This window comes from Podarcis muralis, chromosome 13, assembly GCF_964188315.1.
Source record: "Podarcis muralis chromosome 13, rPodMur119.hap1.1, whole genome shotgun sequence".
Taxonomy (NCBI): Eukaryota; Metazoa; Chordata; class Lepidosauria; order Squamata; family Lacertidae; genus Podarcis; species Podarcis muralis.
Window position 1 is genome coordinate 54,877,172 of NC_135667.1, and position 10,740 is coordinate 54,887,911.

Consider the following 10,740-nt stretch of genomic DNA (forward strand, 5'->3'; position numbering starts at 1 on the left):
TGTTTGCGTGCACATCCAAACCTATGTGGCTTGATTGTCAAGGAACAATCTGCTGAGCTGAGGGTTTCCATTGCTCTTCCACGGAACGTGGTCTTGGAGTAGAAAGTGACCTAATGTGGACAGTCGGAGCTTGAAGATAGTGGGTCACTTCTACTGCTCTTCTCTGGCTGCTGCGATTCAGTGCTATATTGCCTCTAATTCTGGGGGTGGCATTTAGCCATGGCCATTAATAGCCATTGGTAACCCCCTCATCCATGAGTTTGTCTAATCCTCTTTTAACTCTTGTGACTAATAGCCTTTACTGTGTGGTAGTGAGTGCCATACAGTGGTGCCTCGCAAGACGAAATTAATTCGTTCCGCAAGTTTTTTCTTCTTGCGAGTTTTTCGTCTTGCGAAGCACGGTTTCCCATAGGAATGCATTGAAAATCAATTAATGCGTTCCTATGGAAACCGCTTGCCAGGCTGGCGGTGCAGAGAAGGGCTTTTCTCCCCACCGCAAGCCTTCAGGACAGGTACGGGAACAGAGGGGAAGGCGCGCAGCGCTTCTCCTCTGTTCCCGGGGCTTGCGGTGGGAGGAGGGTTTTTCCTCCCCACTGCCAACATTCAGAACAGCCTTCCGAAGCCTGGCGGCGGGGCGGAGAGACCTCCTCCCGCCGTCAGGCTTCGGAGACTCCTTCCGAAGCCTGGCGGCGGGAGGAGGTCTCTCTGCCCCGCCGCCAGGCTTCGGAGCAGCCTTCCGAAGGCTGGCGGCGGGAGGAGGTCTTTCCGCCCCACCGCCAGGCTTCGGAGCATCCTTCCGAAGGCTGGTGGCGGGAGGAGGTCTTTCCGCCCCACCGCCAGCCTTCGGAGGAGGTCCGAGGACAGTGGGGAAGAGGCGCTGCGCTTCCCCGCTGTCCCGGAGATTTCCCTATGGGCTTTCGTCTTGCGAAGGAAGCCCATAGGGAAATTTGTTTTGCGAAGTGCCTCCAAAACGGAAAACCCTTTCGTCTAGCGGGTTTTCCGTCTTGCGAGGCGTTTGTCTTGCAGGGCACCACTGTATATTAATTAGGTGTTCTGTGTATTTTCTTCTGTCTGTCCTAAAATGGGCTCTTAATCAGTTTTACTAGGTGACCTCCACTCTGGCATCATGAGAAAGGGAGAGAAAAAAACAACTTATCACTATCCACTTCTTCTACACCTTGCACACTTCCACAAACATCTTTATGATGCTCTTTTTTCTCAACTGAACATTCTTAAATGTTGGACGTCTTTCATTGTAGGGACTGCCTCCTGGTTCCTTGATCCTTTTGACTGCACCTTTCCCAGCTCTGTGATATCCTTTCTGAGGTGGGAAGATGGTGACCCATGTTATTCCAAGTGTGGACACGTCAGGCATTTGTGTAAAGTTAAAGGCAGTTTTATTTCCAGCCCCTTCCCTAAGAATCCCTAGCAAGTTATTTGCCCTTTTCACAGCTGCCGCATGCTGGGTCAACATTTCTCAAAGTATCTGCCATGGCAACCGAGAAAGCTTCCCTTATACCACGTCAGCCCGGCCTTTGGCACACCTTGTTTGCTATTGTCTCTGCAAAAAGGTTGCAGATGACTTTGAGTAACGTGTGCGGTTCTAGGGTCACTGTCATCTCAAAAAGAGGATTGTTTTTAACAGTTTAAAATCCTTCAACAGCAAAAGCGGAACTCTTAACCACGGCCAAAGCGCAGCACTGTCCACAACTTTGCTCCTACTGTCATCTCTATCTACAGAGACATGGTGGTAGCAGCGCCAGCGGAATTGTGGGCAATATATATCTGTGCATCACCCCTGACACTAGAGTAAATGTTACGTCAGGCCTCTCCCCCAAGATGCATGCTCCTTGCATGCTTCCAGGTGTTGATTATTTAGCAGCACCCAAGAGAGGCTGTTCTGCTTTAAAATGGAACGAAACCCGTATCCAAATTCCCAGCTGTCTGTAACCAAGCAGACAGTCCCCATTTCCCTAACTCCAAATGTTGGGTGGCGGCAGGGGGTGGGGGCCGTGTGTGTGACTGAGACCTGTGTGTGTGATAAGGGTCAGATATTCCCTCCCCCCCCCCCCCCGCACTGTACTCCTGATTGTGATTCCTCCCCCAACTCTCGTGGCACTGCAATTTAGGAAGAAAAGAGAAAGAAACAGATATGAAGGCGCTGGTATTTAAAAAGAGAAGGGTTGATTCCCTCAAGGAGAGGGAAAACAAATGGCTATAGCAGCCTTGGAAATAGTCTTTGTGCCGGAGTCAGCTGAGCAGCAACACAAGAGGTCACCTGCACCTGGAGAAATTGCACAGCCATTCCTTTGATAATTTAAAAAGTTGTATTTTCGGAGCTCTTAAACATGAAACTCAACACACACGCAGACACAAAATGAGAGGGGGATGTTTCGTTCATGACATTGTGGAGCTGCCTTTTCAAAAGTATGTGAAAAAAGCATGGCAACACCACAGTAAATGCTCAGTGTGCAAGAGGCCCGGTTTACGTGCGCTTAAGCGTTAAGCGATTTGGTCTCTAGTTTCCCAGGTTGCTAAAAACAAACCCAAAAACTGCGTTCGATGGACTGCTCTTCAAGCATGTGGTGTGGAGGCCCCTTTTAGGGACAGCTTGCAAAGTTTGGTTAGCTTAGCAATTTCACGCAAAATTGGTACAGAGCGCCTTATTTTGGTACACTTGACACTGTGAAATCTAAGGGCCATTTGTCACAAGATGCAGGGGCAAACCTGGGACTGGTACATGGGCACTCAAAGCAGGAGCTGTAGCCCTGCTCATTATTGTATGACACAAGCATTTATTGCACACTTACACTTTATATCCTTTCATAGTATACACAAAGCTTCTTAGACGTACATCTAAAAAGGTAATGTGCAAAACGGCCCTATCAGCCAAAGCAGCTTCAATGGGCTGAGCACTACGTAATGCATAATGCTCATGGAAAGCACTACGAATGCTCATGGAAAGAAAACATTGCAATATATTATTATATCACAGGGGAACCTTTAGTATGATAAATATTTCATCAGGATAGTAGGCCAAGGATTCTTGGACTCATATGCAGTCTTTCCTAGGGCACATGGAAAAACTACCTTTTTGAGTCTTTAAAAGCGTGAGCTCCCATTGGACAGAAACAAAGAGAGGAATAATAAACTGATAACTTTGCAGTGGGGTCTCCGTTGTGCATAAGATGTTAAAGTGGCCTTCCTGAGAAAGCTGTGGGAGCCAGTGAACGCTCCAAGGCTCAGGGAAAGGAGTGAAAAGAATTGAACAGAATGCATTCTGCTGAAGTAAAAAGTGACAATTTGAAAAAGGGAATGTCGTTCTGAAGGGGGATGAATCAACGCTTGCTCTGAGTCACCCTCAAATCCATAGCTGCCCCTTCGTGCAATGCTTGAGATCACACCCTTGCACTCTCTGTTAATCAAGCTGGATTAATCATATCTTCTTGATTTTGCATTTATGATTAATAACAATTTGTTATAATTTCCAACCTTACCTTATTAATATCAGCTAAAGGCATTATTATTTACTAGAATAAAGACATTTCAGTAAAATGCCTAGCATATGTTTCGGTAGAGAGGACATTTAATTCCTGGGAGCTGAACAACTTTGTTGTGTAACGATGTACTGTACTATTTCTGCTTATCACTGTGAAATAAAGGAGTTTTGCAATAAAAAGTTTTTTGTTCTTAACATAACATTTAAGATAAATTGTTAATAAAAGACCCATGGTTGATAGAGAGGAAGCAAAGCCAAACAAGTACCAGAAATATATATATTTTAAAGCTCTTGCAATGCTTTTATATCTAACAGCATTAACGTTTATGCTTATAGGCTGCTTAACGCAGCTGTCATGTTGGGTTTCATTTGGCCCTCCGGCAGCCTTCCTCATTTGTCTGAGACCAAAACATTCAAGCTGTCTGTCACAGCAGTGTGATCTTTTGATCCAATGGGAAAGCAGAGTTTCTGTCATATTCAGGAAACATCCGTCACATGATCTTCAACAAAGCAACTGTGTCATGCACTGGTAAATTCTGCCCATTGCAAATACGTAAGTGTGTCCTATAAATTAGGATGTCAGGTTCCTGCAAATAGAACCCCTATTTCTTCCATAGTGTTTCGTAGAAAGCTTAAAATGCAAAGAACAGCAAATGGGTTTCTCAAGGAATGCTGCTGATCATGTTAAAAAGTATTTTAAAGCTGATTCAGCAAAAAATAGTATTTTGGGTACACTGGACTCCACAGCATCTTTTCAAGAAGCTATTGTTTTCTAATTCAGGTAGATGCTGGAGGTGTAATGCTGCGGTACATGACGTGGGCTTCTCGAGTGATAGCGTCTTTTTGGTTGGAAGTTGTCCATATTGTTGCACGGACCCCACTTTCCGAGCAGTGAGGGACTCCAGGGATGCCTGTGATGCCTGTGATTAATTATATTTGTATACCACCCTTCACCCAAAGGTCACAGGGTGGTTCGCAGCATAAAAATACAAAAGGAAAACACAAAACAAATAATAAAACAGAAACAAAAGCAAAACAACAACAACACAATACCCCCCCAGACACAATAAAAAAGCGTTTGACTGTTAATCTGCCGAAGGCCTAGTTGAAGAGGAATGTTTTCACCTGGCACCTAAAGGTGTATAGGGAAGATGCCAAACAAGCCTCCCTGGGGAGAGCATTCCACAAGTGGGGAACCACTGCAGAAAAGGCCCTGTTCTTGTGTTGCCACCTTCCAGACCTCATGGAGGAGACACATGGAGAAGGCCTCCAACGAAGATCGCAGGGTCTGGGTCGGTTCATATGGGGAGATGCAGTTCTTGAGATATTGCTGTCCTGAGGGTTGACCCAGGGTTCGGTTTCCTAGGAATGAAGGTCAATGGAGACTGTGGTGTCATTGTGATATATGGTTTTATTTACACACAAATACAACCTGAGCATAGGATGGAGGGGCCCAAAGTGTTAAAACAGAACTTGCCTCTGCATTTGGTTTCCAGGAAGGCCCCATCACAGCACAGAGCAAGACATGCCCCCTCTGTGCTTGGCTTCCAGCACGGGCAGCCTCCCCCGACCTCGGCCTATTATTCTCCATCCTAAGATGACATGGCATCCAACCTGGAGAAGTGGGGAAAGACCCACCCATTTGTCTGTATGGCAACCTTTAGGGGCAAGTAAATGGCAGTACTGAACCGGCCAACCAAAGACATTACCTTAACAAAGCAAGTGGCTTGGCTGGTTCATCAGGTTTCCCCTCATAGATACTAACCTCACATATACAGGCTCTATGACTATCATCCAGACTGAACACCACCACCTGTTACAGCAAAGCTATAACAATATTAATTTTCCACTGGAGAAATTCTTGATGTTTGCAGATGTCCATGTACTTTTGAATTCTATCCCTGTTGTATGGGAATTGACTATTGGAGAATGAAAAAGGACTCTACCAGACCTTGTGGTTGCTAAGAGACATGCTTCGAGCCACGTAGGATAGATATTCACCATCTATTATGTAATAGACTGAAGATTAACATCCCTGCTACATTTGTGCGTACTTCATTGATCTGCCACACAAGAGTTGCTCTTTGCTCCAGATAGAGGAAGGGGTGTTCTCAAGATGGGGGTGCTGGTGGAAAACACCCTACCATCCTGGTGAAGTTTGGACTTACAGTTCTGATCTTTCCCTCCAGGGGTGGTGGAATGATTCAGATAGTCTGCACCCAGAAACTAATGGAACCCAATGGATTCTTAAGTGCCCTGTTTTTTTCTTCCCAGCAGCTAGAGTAGACGACCCCTTTGAAGCCCCATCTCACCGTTTAACAGTGAGACCCTTCAGGCTCTTGAAATGGTTACCCCTGAGCACAATGTCTGGTGCTGTGGAACCTGCCCTGCACAACTGATATGCCCAGGAACTAAGGGTTGGGTACACCACAAGTGGCAGAAAGTGTGCTTTTAACCTGACTGAGCGCAAGTGAAACCGTATAATCATGTTTAGTGTATGGCAATGAGGCAGTAAAGGAGGCTCACTTCTCTGCCTCCATCTCTGTGCCAATGCACAGAGTATAGGAAACAAGCAAGACAAATCTGAGCTCTTAATATGGGAGTATTAACATGAGTCAACAGGGTGATGCAATAGCAAAAAAAGAGGCTAATGCTATTCTAGGCTATATCAACAAAAGTATACTGTCCAGATCAAGGGAAGTAATAGACAGCCCCAAATCACTCTGGATGGGCTGATCCAGTGCAGCCTCAATATACTTTTGGGGGTAAAGTTTACTTTATTTTTATAGGAGTCTCTCAGTCTGATTTGCCAAAAGCCTGAACCACCTGGATTGGCCCAATTTGGTTCAGGATCCAAATCACTGAAAAGGATGAACCAAATGCCCTTGCTACAGTGTAAGTGTCAGTGAGCAAGGGTGCAAACTTGATTAAAATATCGGGGGACCCAGGTAAGCCCTGCCCCCACATAATCTATCACATGACATAGTGCACACACACACCATTTGAATGGCAATGCACATCAACTTTGGGGCTCCCCCATCCCATTCAAAAAATTTTTTTGTTGGGGGGCAAAGGGATCTTGGCCTCTAGGCATTGACTCCTATGTCAGCGAGTTAAGATTTTGTAGTGGATTGTCCTGCTACTTATTGTACGGTCGGCAAGAACTACTGACCTCCATTGAGAAAGCAGCCGCTGATACAAAAGGAGCAAAGCACGATTTGTGTTCATTTGGCTTTTGTGTGTGGGGGGGGTGGGAGTGTCTGACAGGAATCGGAAAAACAACTTTTTTAAAAAAAAATGAAAACCCTAGAAAGGGGAAACCCACAACTCATTCCCCCCCCCCCCTCCCAGCTGCGGCAGAAGCCAGCACTGAGAACTGAGAACATTTTTACCATTTGTTTCATATCCCTAGCTTTGGCCTGGGCGGTTGCTCATTGCAGTATTTCCAGGGAGGTCAGGTCTTGAGATTAGGGCAAGTACATTTAAAAATAAATAAATGAAAGAGTGGAAAGCAGAACCCGACATTATGACACAAGAAGCTATTTTCCATATTTGCTTGTTATCGAAGAACTGGAATCTGTACTGACGAAGATAATGTGATGTCACTCTTTAATCTGGCAAGCCTGCGGAAACCACTTCCTCGTGTGTAGGCTGGCGGTCTCATGATTGCCATTTAATTCTGAAATGCTCATTGAAATGATGTAAGAAAACAAGCTTTGCTGTTATGTGTGTGTTTTTAATAATAATGAATGAACTCTATTATGAAATTCTCTCCAGCTATGTTAGGAAGTATGCTGGTTATTCAACAAAACATACTGATTATCTAAAAGCAACGAGTAAAGGCAGGGTTGAGGGGCAGAGCATGTGAGCTTCAAATTGTACAGAGCTGGTTCCTGATTTTAACTCTTTCTCCCAGAAACACAGAAAATTTCCTTATGACTGAAGTACAGTGAGTGAAATTTAAACCCAAGTTACCAAAACAAGGATGTCTGAAAAAATTATATGCTGTTGGGAGAAACACAGTTAAGAACCACCTCTGTACATTAACATTAACTTCTCCTGTGTGTGTGTGTGTGTGTGTGTGTGTGTGTGTTTTGTGGGGGCCTGGATGCAGGTTTCTTTTTCCTCCAAATATTGAACTGTATGTGAGGGTGGAATTTCACATGGCATGGTGCATAATGACCTCACTATAATTCTGTGTTGCTACCCCTCCATTCTCCTCCTCTGGCATGACTGAGGAGACTGGAAGAATCTGATTCCATTTCCAACTTTCAATTCCAAACAAGCCAAGATGAAGCCATGGCTTGTTGGATAAATTGTAGTTTAAACTAACCATTGTTTGTCCTGGTTGAGAAAAAAATGAGAAACAGTGGTTAGTTGAAAAGGGAATTAGATGCCTCCTTGGGGTGAAGGGAGGAAAGAACAGGATTGTGTGTGTTTAGTGTTTAAAATATGGTTCAGTGACTATTACAAAGGAAGTTGTGAGTGGCAGCTGGTAGGGCAACTAGGAGATTGCATAGGTGGAGCCACTGCTCCCCCCCTAAAAATGTTTAGGGGTACTCTCATTTTCCTTCTCATATTGAAATACTGCCCCTCAATGAGACCAAACTTAGATTCACAAAATGTTTAGGGGTATGTGTCCCCCCAGGAAAAAAAGCACTGTGTGGAGTAGGGAACAATGAAAAGGTGCCAAACATAACTGTTAACCAGAAGCTCCATAAACTTCCAAACCTATGGGAAAAGTTTGTTTCCCTCCTCCAGCTGATTCACTTTAAGGTCTTTCCAGAGTATGGAATAAAGTGGAATAAGCTCTAGGCTCTGGGAGAGCAGGGCTAAAATTACCACTCAGCCATGAAGCTCAACGTGAGACTTTGAGCAAGTCACTGTCTCTCGGCCTAGCCTACCTCGCAGGCTGGTTGTGAAGATGACATGGGGAAATGGAAAACCATGAATGCTACCTTGAGAGGCTTGGAGAGAAGGGGGGAATATATATACGCAAAAGATCTCCAGCCTGACTCTCCTTGATTCTGAAGGGGGGGGGGCTAGGTTTGGAATAATACAAATTCACAATTGGGACACAGTCAGGATAGTCTGGCCTACGCAGGTCCCTGCAAATCCAATGTGTGGGGCTCTGCTGGGACAGAATTGGCTGGGTGGGTTGAATTATTATTTTATGTATTTATTAAATTTATATACTGCCCTTCATCTGATGATCACAGGGCAATGTACAATGCAGAAACACAATGCAGGAAGGGAGTTCCAAAGTCTGGGAGCAACCCAGCTTGTGTCCTCTCCCAAGAAAGGGTGTGTGGGATGTCTCTATTTTCTTTGGAGAAATGTTGGGGATGGGGTGGTATGGTATGGTGGCAACTTCACTCCTGCTAAAGGGACGGAGTGGCATTCACAGGGTTTTGTGTGTGGAATATCAGCCATGGCATGGTTCAGTTCCTTGGAAGTCTTGAGTGGTGGTTCCCTTTCTTCACATCCACCACTTGATAACTGCTCTTTCAAGGAATGGCTTGGGCGCACGAATGTGGCCAGAGCAGTGCTGACACCACAGATGGTGCTTTCTCCAACTCTTCATATGGGAAGTACTAGTCCTGAATAGCTGATATGATTACTTTTAAAACTGAAGTCAAACACAGTCATTAGCCGTCATTTGTCAGCCCACTTTCCTTCGCCATCATCCCTTGGGAGTTTTTATAAGGTGAGATTCACCTGCGACAAGACCAGCAAGGCCTCCCAAGTTTTAGCCTAGCACTTTTCAGCACCAGAACTCTCTTCCTCTTTCATGGTTCTCTGATAGGAGTGTTTTTGACAGTACTACAAGCCGAACACTACAGGGCCTCCACTGTGGGAATGGCTATGTTTTTCTACAGAGAAATTTCCTGTCATGTTGAATTTACAGACACATTGGCGCTGGAAGGCTTTCCTAAGGAGCATAAAACCAGCTGTACGGAGCGACTGTTCTTCAGATTGTTGCCTGCTGCTTTCTTAGCAAGGCAGAAGTGAGGAAACCTTTGTCTGATCAATCAGCCCTTACAGGCACCAGAGTGCGGCTTGGGGTTCTCTTGCAACTTCTCTCTGTAATCCAATATATCTACTGAAAATTGGGGCCCAATGTCAACTTTATTGCAAAGGGAAAAAAATATCTGTCATTTAATGCATATGAACAGTGTATTGAACATGTCAACAATCAAAGTTATAATCAGAGGAACATCCCCAAAATTGCATGGATGGCTGTCATTCTAATGCGATCTAGCACGGAACTTTGGCAAATGCACACTATATTATCTACATCAGCAAAATGCATCTGTTACTCTCCACCTCCAGTAATTTTAGAGACCTAGGATACATGTACTGGTGTACATTTGCCATCAAATCACAAATATCACAAAATACAATACAGCATCCAAATACATTTCATTTGTGTTATGCCTCGTCGGTGAGGTTTCTGTGAGAAAAAGCAGGCGAATTGCAATACCTGACACCAGGCCACTTGACACTCTGATCCTGTTGTTTTCTGCAGCTGCCCTGGCCGTTCTTGCAGCTGTTCTGAGACTTGCACCTACATGCACTAACAAGCCCCGGAGGGCTTGTGCCACGACTGCTTTAACAGGTCAGTTTTCTGAAATTACCCGTCCCTAGTTTTCTGCTCCTTGGGAGAAAGGCGATGGCAAACCTAGACAACATCTTAAAAAGCAGAGACATCACCTTGCCAACAAAAGTCCGTATAGTAAAAGCTATGGTTTTCCCAGTAGTGATGTATGGAAGTGAGAGCTGGACCATAAAGAAGGCTGATCGCCGAAGAATTGATGCTTTTGAATTATGGTGCTGGAGGAGACTCTTGAGAGTCCCATGGACTGCAAGAAGATCAAACCTCTCCATTCTGAAGGAAATCAGCCCTGAGTGCTCACTGGAAGGACAGATCCTGAAGCTGAGGATCCAATACTTTGGCCACCTCATGAGAAGAGAAGACTCCCTGGAAAAGACCCTGATGTTGGGAAAGATGGAGGGCACAAGGAGAAGGGGATGACAGAGGATGAGATGGTTAGATGGTGTTCTTGAAGCTACCAGCATGAGTCTGACCAAACTGCGGGAGGCAGTGGAAGACAGGAGTGCCTGGCGTGCTCTGTTCCAGGGGGTCACGAAGAGTCGGACACGACTAAACGACTAAACAACAACAAAAGTTTTCTGCTCATAAACCATTTCAATGTCTATCCAAACACTGTCCATCAGTT